The sequence below is a fragment of the Podarcis vaucheri genome (genome assembly GCF_965113315.1).
Source record: "Podarcis vaucheri genome assembly, chromosome: 1".
NCBI lineage: Eukaryota > Metazoa > Chordata > Lepidosauria > Squamata > Lacertidae > Podarcis > Podarcis vaucheri.
Genome location: NC_138759.1, coordinates 131,439,757 through 131,452,072, shown reverse-complemented (window position 1 = coordinate 131,452,072; position 12,316 = coordinate 131,439,757). Strand labels below are relative to the sequence as shown.

The 12,316-nt window shown below is 45.0% G+C and overlaps 1 protein-coding gene across 1 annotated transcript in view; it reads right to left on the bottom strand.

The window, feature by feature from the left end:
* Positions 1 to 12,316, bottom strand: part of PARD3B (par-3 family cell polarity regulator beta) — a 608,076-nt gene that overhangs the window by 323,711 nt on the left and 272,049 nt on the right. The gene's annotated exons all lie outside the window — the stretch shown is intronic.

Below are 12,316 nucleotides of genomic sequence, written 5' to 3'. Positions count from 1 at the left end.
GGAGCAGAGACGTGAACCCGGTTCACCAGATTACGAGTCTCATGCTCTTAACCACTACACCACACTGGCTATAAACTGCTAACAGATGCTATGTCTAGGTGGACATGTCTCATCGCTTCTCTGGAAGTGCTGCCTTGCCTGGGCAGAGTGTGCTGGACCCAATTCCCAGGGGTGGGGCCAACCACCTGCAGGGGCGGGGCGAGCTGGGGCAGGATGCTCGGTGGGGCCTCCAAGGAGTCTGCCTGCCTCCTCCCACTCAGCCGCCCTACAGCTGGGGTGGGGGGAGGCAGCGAGCGGACCACTTGAGCAGCGCGGAGCCTGTGTGCACCCAAGCAACCACGTCTCTCCCAGGAGAGACGCGTGGCTCGGGCGTGCTGCAGGCCCTGCGGTGAGTGCAGCCAGGCATTTTGTCACCCCCCTCAGTGGTGGCACCCAGGGTGGCCCGCCCCCACTGTACCCCGCTTCCTCTGCCCCTGCCAACTCCCCCTCTGAATCTTGGTGGGTCCCTCTAGGCTGAAGCCCAGTGCTCTCCCTAGACTCCAACAGTGCTCTCTCCCCCACAGGAGAGGAGAGAAGAAAGTAGGATTCCTGCCTCAATACTAGAGCCAGATATGTTCAAAGGGAAGGAAGGGCTAAGAGAAACTAAGCGTAGATGAGCTGTAATATAAACAGATTTAGACAAGCTACGGCACAATGAAAAATAACTAGCACCCCCCCAAAAAAAACCTCCTTGAAAAAGTCACAAGTATTCTATCTGTAGAAAGCTGAACCGAAACCATCTAAAAAGCAGATTAATCAGTCAAGATCCTGTTTCCAAATACAAACACTTCTTGCATGCTTTTAAGGATCTAAATAAATTACTTTCCCTGATCTGAACATATTTGCAGGCAGGGGTAAAATCAGATGCTAGCTCTCCAGATGGATATTATCCTTACACAGCCCTTTCAGCATAATAAAGATATAGCACCATCAATTAATTTTAAGTCAATGATTGTGCCAATAACATGACTCCAGCAGCTCTTATTTATCCACTGCAGCCTTTCCTCATTTAGGGATGGCTGCATATTACTCACAGAAAACATGTCAAATTCTGGCTCGAAACCATCCTTTTACATAATTTTTTTAAGCTGTTTTGTTTTTGAGTGGGAACTCTTTTTAGCGTAAGTGGACATTCTTCATCTCTAATGTAATGGACTGACTTTACAGTTATACATTAAAAGTAAGTATTTATAAACCTAGGATAACTTCCAAACTACGCTGCAATCATCTTTAAATACTTAAGAAATAGATTTCAATGTTAAATGTGGGAAACAACGAGGAACGGAAGTTTATTTAGCCTATTCTCAAAAAATCAAGCTAGCCGCGGTAAAAAGAAAGGAACAATGCGTTTATACTATGTGTGCACGCGCCAGTTTGTAAGACTCTCCAAGATACAGTGGTGCCCCGCAAGACGAATGCCTCGCAAGACGGAAAACCCGCTAGACGAAAGAGTTTTCCGTTTTGGAGGTGCTTCGCAAAACGAATTTCCCATGGGCTTGCTTCGCAAGACGACAATGTCTTGCGAGTTCCTGCTGGTTTTTTTTCCTTCCCCCCCCCTTTTCTAAGCCGTTAAGCTGCTTATCAGCTGATCCGATCAGCAGATAAGCCGCTAAAAGCCGCTAAAAACGCTAATCTGCTAATCCGTCAATGGGCTTGCTTCGCAAGATGAAAAAACCGCTAGACGAAGAGAATCACAGAACGGATCCTTTTCGTCTTGCGAGGCACCACTGTACTTCTAAGATACTTCTATGCAGCTGACAGTATATTCAGAAACGTACTATTACTTCTGCATTACTCGGTTAAAGAAAACACTTATCAGTGCTTGGGCACAGACTGGTTCTATACATTAAAGGCCTGAATCAGATGTCATGCTAAATTATGAACTAGAGCAAGAACATCATATGCTTATCTTTCACCTCTCGTCCTTTTCCAAGCATGGAATGAGACTGAAAGCTTCTGTCCGCTGCTTAGAACTAGAGTCAGGGCCATCTTTAGCATACGCACCACCGGGGTCCAAAGATCCACCCAGCACCCCCCCCAAATTTAGTTTAGCCCCCAAATTAACTTTTATTATGCTTATGTCAGACACCACGCTTATGCCTTATCTCTCGTTTACAAAAGAAGGGAGGAAAAAGAAACAAAAGTGTCCTGCTGCGGGCAGGCTCCAGGAGGGGTTGAATCATAGAATCATAGAATCATAGAGTTGGAATAGACCACAAGGGCCATCGAGTCCAACCCCCTGCCAAGCAGAAAACACCATCAGAGCACTCCTGACATACGGTTGTCAAGCCTCTGCTTAAAGACCTCCAAAGGAGGGGAGACTCCACCACACTCCTTGGCAGCAAATTCCACTGTTGAACAGCTCTTACTGTCAGGAGGTTCTTCCTAATGTTTAGGTGGAATCTTCTTTCTTGTAGTTTGGATCCATTGCTCCGTGTCCGCTTCTCTGGAGCAGCAGAAAACAACCTTTCTCCCTCCTCTACAGGTTGGCGAGGCTTCGGCACCCAGCACCAGCCAGCAGGCAGCAGCAACAGCAGCAGCGCGGCCAGGGCTCCCCTCTGAGCCTGCCCGTCCATGCCGAGCTGCAGGCAGGTCCGGCGTGGCGGCGTGGCAATCCGAGCTGGCGGGCACCTGAGAGGGGTGCACAGAGCTCAAGGGGGTGGGCAGGTGCTGGGGGGCGCTATGTTTGGGAGGCCGGGGGGAGGCTGGAGAACCGGATCCAGGCCTCCCCCTCGGCCAGCGAGCAGGTCGGTCAGGGGCAAGGCGGCAGGTTGTGAGCAAGTCCCCCAAAAGTGGCAGGGCAGAGAAGGGGGGCGATCCTGGAGAGCCCGAGTTGCCCGGCAGCCTCCTGGCGGCCAGTTGCCAGCAGGCATCTCCAAAGCTGGCAGGTCCTGCTTAATGGTTTCAGTTTGTTTGCCTCCAGCTCACGCAGAATCCAGTCAAAAAGAAAAAAGGGGAGGGGAGTGCAGACACTGGGGGTGGGTAGGGAGGAGGGCGGGTTTTTTGTGAATGAGAAGCGCCACCACTGGCACAGCGTGCCTTTGGTAAACAAGCGCACAAAGTCGAAAGTCCTTTTGCTTTTCTAGCTTGATCAAAATTATTTATTATTTCATAAGAGGTAGATGGTATAGTTAAAGCTATGGTTCTCCCAGTAGTAAATGTATGGAGGTGAGAGCTGGACCATAAAGAAGGCTGATCGCCAAAGAATTGATGCTTTTGAATTACGGTGCTGGAGGAGACTCTTGAGAGTCCCATGGACTGCAAGAAGATCAAACCTATCCATTCTGAAGGAAATCAGCCCTGAGTGCTCACTGGAAGGACAGACCCTGAAGCTGAGGCTCCAATACTTTGGCCACCTCATGAGAAGAGAAGACTCCCTGGAAAAGACCCTGATGTTGGGAAAGATGGAGGGCACAAGGAGAAGAGGACGACAGAGGACGAGATGGTTGGACAGTGTTCGCAAAACTACCAGCATGAGTTTGGCCAAACTGCGGGAGGCAGTGGAAGACAGGAGTGCCTGGTGTGCTCTGGTCCATGGGGTCACAAAGAGTCAGACACGACTAAATGACCAAACAACAACAACAACAGGTAGTTAAGAGCTTAGGCGGCCGCAGTGGTGGGCGCCTGGCTCCCCCCAGAATTTGGTGCCTGGGTGCCCCACACCCCCAGGTAAAGACGGCCCCGACTAGAGTCATGGGGGAAAAGGAAGTACACCCTCTTTGAATTCTGTGGTTTTACATCTCGGGACATAATAACAATTCCCTGTTCCTTAGCAGGTCTTAACATTAGGTAAATACAAACTCAGTTGAATAATAATAATAATAAAATTTTATTTATATCCCGCCCTCCCCAGCCGAAGCCAGGCTCAGAGCGGGTAACAACATTAAAATATACAACATTCTAAACAACAACACATGACCTATTACCCCATGTCCTGATTTATTTAACAAAAATATATTAAAAACCAAAATAGATAAGTCATGTGTGAAAAAGTAAGCACATAACTTGTAGAACAACCTTTAGCAGCAATAACATGGAAGTGATCGTTTTCTGTACGACTTTTTCCCTCTCTCACATCGTTGTCGAGGAATTTTGGCCTGCTCTTCTTTACAACGTTGTTTCAGTTCATCGAGGTTTGCCGGCATTTGTTTATGCACACTAAACTATGGTTTGGTGCTATATGGATGAGTATGACTATGCCTAGACAAAACACTGAGCCTATGCACTCCCTGGTCCCAGATAGGTGGGAGAAGTTCTGCAAAGCTCAGTTTCATTTATACTCAAACTCTGCTATCCATTGCTTTTGCTCAATTCCACCTTAGTTTCATGGCAGTGCAGTCCACTGGGATGCATTTTCAAGAATGCACTTGGGCTGTACAAACTATTGCTATCTTTGCGATGATGCAAATTGTTCCTTTCCATAGCGTTTTCACCTCTCCTAAGTAATTCATTGTTAATTAAGCCCACCCTAGCTTATTTTACACTTCTTTTTTGCTGCACCTACTTTCCCCACACACTAAATGAAGCTGAATAATCCCCTTGCGATGAAATACTGTAAAACATTAATAAACTAAATCCTAATTGAACTTTGTGACGTGCCGTTATCAATTCTGCTCAGCTCCCGTGGCATAACCACCACCACTTTGTTATCAAAACTTCTCACGGAACAGAGTTCATGAAGGAATATAATCTCTCTTCTCAGCCTGAATCTTCAGCATCGCCGAGCCATTCATGGGTATTACAGAAAAGGGATTGATATTGTCTATTATTCCAGTGCTTGGAGGGGCAGCTTCTAAGTTTAGAATTTTTTTTACTTAAGAATTCCTGTTTAAGAGTAGATACTAATCAATATTAAACTTTGAAGGCAAGAAGAGGGCTTGCTAGCTAAATAAATAAATAAATAAATAAATAAATGGTAAAGGATCCCTGGATGGTTAAGTCCAGTCAAACTTGGCTATAGGGTGTGGTGCTCATCTTGCTTTAGGCCAAGGGAGCCGGCGTTTGTCCACAGACAGCTTTCCAGGTCAGGTGGCCAGCGTGACTAAACCGCTTCTGGCACAACAGAACACCGTGACAGAAACCAGAGTGCACAGAAATGCCATTTACCTTCCTGCTGCAGCAGTACCTGTTTATCTACTTGCACTGGCGTGCTCTCGAACTGCTAGGTTGACAGAAGCTGGGACAGAGCAACGGGAGCTCACGCCGTCGCATGGATTCGAACCACCGACCTTCTGATCGGCAAGCCCAAGTGGCTCAGTGATTTAGAGCACAGTGCCGCCTGCTCCCTTTAAAAAAATCAATTTAAAAACCTCATTTACAATACCGTTGCAATCTATACAATCACACTTCCCATCTTTCTAGCACAAGGAACAATTAAAGCAGCCCTCCCACCTCTTGCTTCCTGACCTCCTTCCAAGTCAAATTAAACTTAGAAAAGTATCATTACTCCTGGCTGCTGGAGGAGACTCTTGAGAGTCCCATAGACTGCAAGAAGATCAAACCTCTCCATTTTTAAGGAAATCAGCCCTGAGTGCTCACTGGAAGGACAGATCATGAAGCTGAGGCTCCAAGACTTTGGCCACCTCATGAGAAGAGAAGACTCCCTGGAAAAGACCCTGATGTTGGGAAAGATGGAGGGCACAAGGAGAAGGGGACGACAGAGGATGAGATGGTGGGACAGTGTTCTCGAAGCTACCAGCATGAGTTTGGCCAAACTGCGGGAGGCAGTGGAAGACAGGAGTGCCTGGCGTGCTCTGGTCCACGGGGGTCATGAAGAGTCGGACACGACTAAATGACTAAACAACAACAACAACAACAACTCCTAATGGCAAACTCAGGGGCAGCCAAAAAGGAGGCAATGACAAACCAAGGGGTGTGTGGGTGTGTCAATTTGCCCAAGGAAACCCTAATGTGTGTGTGTGTGCGCACGCCTTAACTAACAGGGCAAACCCCCTGAAGACTGAACACGCTCAATAGCCATGGAATGCAGAGTGACAACAGTCCCAGAAAAGACAGTGGAGGGAGTGGAATAACCGGCTTTGAGTGAAGGGCTGGCAGTCGCCCTGAACTCATTTTAGGAGGGAAGATACTGTTGGTGATCTCACTTGAATAATGCAAGTCCAGAGAGAGGGAAATACCTGGTAGAGTGCTAGACTCCCTCAAACCCTGGGTCCAAGTAGGTGCTAGAATTTAATTGAGGCTTGGGGTTGTTAAACAGGTTTAATAGCCAGACCCATGTGTATTAAGTCAGACCCTTGTGTGTCAAGCTTTGAGCTGGACACTTTTAATCCTTTAATTAAGCCAAGTGCTAAAAGCTAATTAAGCGAGGCTAACTTCCATGCGAGGTGACAGGCTGCGGGACGGGACACTGAAAAAGAACACAATGGATAAAAGGAGCCCAGTGTGAGACGGCAGATGAGTGGTGCCTTTCTAGCTGTGGATAAAGCAACGTGGGTTAGAAGCTTAGGGTCAGGAGTCATGTGAGCAGGAGATGCAAAACAGTAGGCAGAGCATGAAGAAGAAGAAGAGTTTGGATTTGATATCCCGCTTTATCACTACCTGAAGGAGTCTCAAAGCGGCTAACATTCTCCTTTCCCTTCCTCCCCCACAACAAAAACTCTGTGAGGTGAGTGGGGCTGAGAGACTTCAAAGAAGTGTGACTGGCCCAAGGTCACCCAGCAGCTGCATGTGGAGGAGCAGAGACACGAACCCGGTTTCCCAGATTACGTGACTACCGCTCTTAACCACTACACCACACTGGCTCACTGATGTTGGACCTTGGCTGGGATCCTAGGCTGCGCCCATGGAGGAAACAAGACCCTCTTAGAGTGTTGATGCTGCAAACTCCTCCATCATAGGCACGGCCGGATTTAGGTTTGATGAGGCCCTCAGCTACTGAAGGTAATGGGGCCCTTTATATGTCCAGCTGTCCTTTGTCAACAACAAACTGGTGCTGGTTTTTTGTGTTGGGTATATGCTATATGGTAACTTATGGACCTAATAGGTATCTAAAGCCATTTGCACATGCTGCTATGCAACCAGTCCATGCAGAATGCAGGCACCCTATATATAAAGGTAAAGGTAAAGGTACCCCCTGACCATTAGGTCCAGTCGTGACCGACTCTGGGGTTGGACGCTCATCTCGCTCTATAGGCCGAGGGAACCAGCATTTGTCCACAGACAGCTTCCGGGTCATGTGGCCAGCAGGACTAAGCTGCTTCTGGCGAACCAGAGCAGCGCACAGAAACACCGGTTACCTTCCCGCCAGAGTGGTACCTATTTACCTACTTGCACTTGACGTGCTTTCGAACTGCTAGGGGGGCAGGAGCTGGGACCGAGCAATGGGAGCTCACCCTGTCGTGGGGATTCGAACTGCCTACCTTCTGATCGGCAAGCCCTAGGCTCTGTGGTTTAGACCACAGCAGCATCCGCATCCCTTGCGTTATATATAGAAATGAGCAAACCAGTGATATTTTAGGGAACAGGCTAGCAGGCGGGGCCCATTACTTACATCATAGGAGCATACACAACACAAAACACTGTTGCTGCATGTAGGTTTTATTTTACTTATTTTTTATCTTATATTTTGGAAATGTACATCCAGTTTTTTCCCCCTTTAAATTTTTTGGGGGCCCCCAAGATAATGGGACCCTAAGCTATAGCTTGTTTGCTTATACGTTAATCAGGCACTGATCTTAGGCTCGGGTTGTATACATGTGTAAATAAACGATATATCACAAAGACATCATGGTCTATGTTGTGCCTCATTTCCCAGAAAGAAACACAGACCTTGGATAAGCACTGCTCAGAGATTGGGGATGGCATGCAGCAATACTTTGTTGGTTCACTTAGACAAAAACAACAATATACGTATGAGGAGAGAGGTTTTGTCTTATTTATAGGCTTTGCCCAGAACATGTTTATTCAACTGGGGGTTGGGGAGACACTCCAATAGCATTTCTCTCTCTCTCTCTCTCTCTCTCTCTCTCTCTCTCTCTCTCTCTCTTTGGGTCTTCACTCAAAAAAGAATAGCAAGCACATTATGAGGAAAATGTCTGGTTTGCTTTCCTATTCCTTCAAATTCCTAATTGCTCAGCTGCTTTTATATCTAGCAGGGCATTGTTCTGTGGATGATGAATAAAAAAGAAATTTAATACCAGAATACTATTAACTGAGGATCAGTATGGTTCCATGTATGCTTTCAAAAGGATGTACTAAGTTTAGAAAGCCACAAAAGCAGAACGGAAGGATCCCACTGAATTCACTCCCTGTTAAGTGTGCTTAGGATTGCAGACTAAAAAGAGGACCCCCAATTTTCAAGCAAGTCACTTCAAAATAAGGGAGGGGGCGCTTGAATGTGTGTCATGCCTTATTTTGAGAGAAGGCCTGAGAACAAGACCTATTTCCATGCCATCCATTCTGAAGGAAACCAGCCCTGAGTGCTCACTGGAAGGACAGATCCTGAAGCTGAGGCTCCAAGACTTTGGCCACCTCATGAGAAGAGAAGACTCCCTGGAAAAGACCCTGATGTTGGGAAAGATGGAGGGCACAAGGAGAAGGGGATGACAGAGGACAAGATGGTTGGACAGTATTCTCGAAGCTACCAGCATGAGTTTGACCAAACTGCGGGAGGCGGTGGAAGACAGGAGTGCCTGGCGTGCTCTGGTCCAGGGGGTCACGAAGAGTCGGACACGACTAAAGAACAATGAGGGACCAAACTTCTGCGATGCAGGAATCTTTTGCCTAATGTGGGGCTCGAACCCCTAAGCCTGAGATTAGGAGTCTCATGCTCTACCGGCTGAGCTATCCCTGTCGTACCCCCGCTCTCCTATTTTTCCAAGGCCTTGCACGGTGCAAATGTACAAGAGGAGTTGCATAATCGTGAGTTTTTAATTGGTTATGTGTAGCAGCACAAATACTCAGCATTGTAAAGGTGCCAATTGTCCTGCTCGCTTTTGGTCTTATGTGGCACGACGAAAAAGGTGACTATGTAAAACTGGACTTAATCTGGATGGTTCAGTCAAAGGCAACTATGGGGTTGCGGCGCTCATCTCGCTTTCAGGCCAAGGGAGCTGGTGTTTGTCCACTTTCCGGGTCATGTGGCCAGAATGACTAAACCGCTTGTGGCACAAGGGGGAACCGTGACGGAAACCAGAGTGCACGGAAACGCCATTTACCTTCAGCCACAGTGGTACCTATTTATCCACTTGCACTGGTGTGCTTTCAAACTGCTAGGTTGGCAGGAGCTGGGACAGAGCAACGGGAACTCACCTCATCGCGGGGATTCGAACCGCTGACCTTCTGATTGGCAAGCCCAAGAGGCTCAGTGGTTTAGACCACAGTGCCACCTGTGTCCCTGGTGACTATGTACAGAGCTTTAGATGAATGTATGCAAAATTTAGGCCATTGAGGAAAGAACTACGCCTTGAACAATGGAAAAACCGTGAAGTTGACTTGTCCGTCTGTTTCACAGAAACAAAGGGCCATTGGCCTATCTAGCACAGTATTGCCAACACTGGCTGGCAGCATCTCTAGAGAATTTCAGGCAGGAAATTCCAGGGATTGCCCCCAGGACTTTATTTGCTCTATGTCCCTTCCCATTTCACGAGAGAATGTTTTCTCTAAAAGTAGTACATGGATGATTCATCACTCTTGCCCTTGCAGATATGAAAGGAAAAGCTTCAGTCAGTTGCACGAGATCTCGCAAAAACACCCAAAAATCATATTCTTGCAAAAATGATCATACTGAGGCATTTTTATGGTTTTTTTTATTTTTTAAAAAATCATTAAATAAAATAAAAAACCCATGTAGACCTTGGTTGACTCTCCAATTAAAAGAAAGCACTATGTGGGTGAAAATCCTATTAGTCACTTACCAGTAGCAGCCAAATGTACAACAGTATTTTTCTGCTCATATGGCTCGCTAAAGTACATTAATCATGGACAACTTTGAGAAATGTTATTGAGAAATGTAGCGTTTGTTTTTTGTACAGCATGGCTCCCAATTCCTCTAACGAGCTGAATAAAACTTCACTTGGAAAGTAAAGATTAGGACAAAACAGGAGTTGAAAACTCATGTGCATGATGAAAAATTCACCCTTCAATGTAAGATTCAAATTACGTCAGAAAATCATACTTATAGTACACTCCCACAAATTCCCTATATATACCCAACTGTCCTTTTTCTACATTAACACTGCCAGACATTTTGTCTTGAGCAGCTGTTCAGCAACACTGGTATATGTTAATATCACTCAATTCCTTATTTAACTTACACCAAGGAGAGCTAACAGGGCTTTCATGTTTTTAACGCATTTTCCGCGGCTGTAGTTCTTTCAGATCACTTGTGCAAAGCCGAAGGAGGCATTGTGTAAATAGGTTTGTGGAAAACAGCTAAGTGATGCTGATATAAATAATAAAATGCTAAGCTTTTTAAAAATGGTATTCGTCTTCTGTTACAAGTTAGGAGGAAAAAAAATCGTTTTGTCATGCAGCTGGCGAAGAACACTGCTGTACACGTGACCAGTTAATGCATTTTAGTGCATAATGTGGCAATTATTGTCTATACAACTATCCTATTGTGCATGAATAGGAAGTGGCATCATCCTTACAATAAATTGTACGGTAATTAGCCATTTCCCCTCATTTCCTTTCTGAACTCCGATAACACCGAGATATATCATCTGTCTTGCTTATTTGCAAAAGTAAGAACAAACCATCTGTACTGCCACTGTTCTAAATTAGATGGACTGTAATTTTCAGGTCTGTAAAGCAAAGGCTAGGAGGTCAAACCTTGGAATTGTTTGCTGAGGGTCATATTGTATTTAATTTAGGTGCCCTAAGACATTCCATACATAAAGAAAAACGTGGCAGCTAAACTATTGCCCAGTTTAGAAGCAGAGAAAATACAGTCAACATAATCCAGTTATATAGAGTTTGTTTTAATATATATATATATATTAAAAAACATGCAACCAGTCACAGAGGGATGGATGCTGATTTAACCACCTGCCACTCTTTCATCCTTTCTGCAGCCCCTCTCAGGTCACTGGCTTCTGAACCCCGGCCACATTTGCATATTCCAAATAGAGATCATATTATTCTTTACATAATTACTTATACCAAGGAACAGCAGATGCAACCCGTAATTGACAAAGAGCAACCTTCCCCTCAGTTCCAACTCATTCATTTCTATTTAACTACTTTTAGCAGCCTGGCTAGCTCAGTCATTAGAGCAAACTCTCACCACCAGCACCCTCCCCTCGTTCATTCCCCCCGATATTTCTACCAGACATGCTTGGTGCGATGGGTTTCTGCCTGAGGTTAGATGCCCAGGCTGAGATAGAACCAAAGCAACACAGGATCATAGAACTGCAGAGCTGGAAGGGATCCAGTGAGCCATGTAGTCCAACCCCAAAGGCTTCGGAGAGAAGACATAAAGTTCACCGCATGTTACAATTTGAGAGAAAATTTAATGAAAAGGCTGTACCGACCACGGACAAATTGGCCAAGATGCATATGAATAGTTCAGACGTATGTTGGAGATGTAAAAATGGGGTAGGTCTCTTCATGCACATGTGGTGGGACTGTGTGAAAATAAGAGACGTTTGGGATACAATATATAATGAACTCAAAAATATCTTCAAACTTTCCTTAAAAACAAACAAACTGAAGCCTTTCTACTAGGCATTATGTCCATGGAAATAACAATAAAATTAAAAAAAAAACTAGAACCCTTTTTAAGTATGCAACCACAGCGGCTAGGATTTTAATGGCTAAAAATGGGAAAAGTGATTTGATCCCCACAAAAAGAAACTGGCAAGCGAAAAGGATAGAATACCTAGAGCTTGCGAAAATGACTGGGAGAATAAGAGGAAAATCAAATCAGAAAGTTATTAAAGATTGGACAATATTCAAAGAATATCTTTATAAGTATTGTGATAATGCAATGCTCCTGACAGACTTAGATTGAATCTTGAAGTGTAAGGAAACCTTAATAACAAAAATTTCTTTTGATAAGCAACACAAAAGAATGATAATAATGAAGTGTGTATAGAATAATAGGGTGTAAAAAATACAATGAGGTGAGTAAGTTAAAGTGTGTGTAATGTCAAAAGATATGTTGTTAGTGTTTACAATTTGTTTATGTTGTTTATTGTGTTTGTCTATGTTTGATGTAAACTGTGTTTTGTAATAAAGAATATAATAATAATAATAATAATAATAATAATAATAATAATAATAATATAAAAAGCAAATGCAGGAATCTGGCCCATGG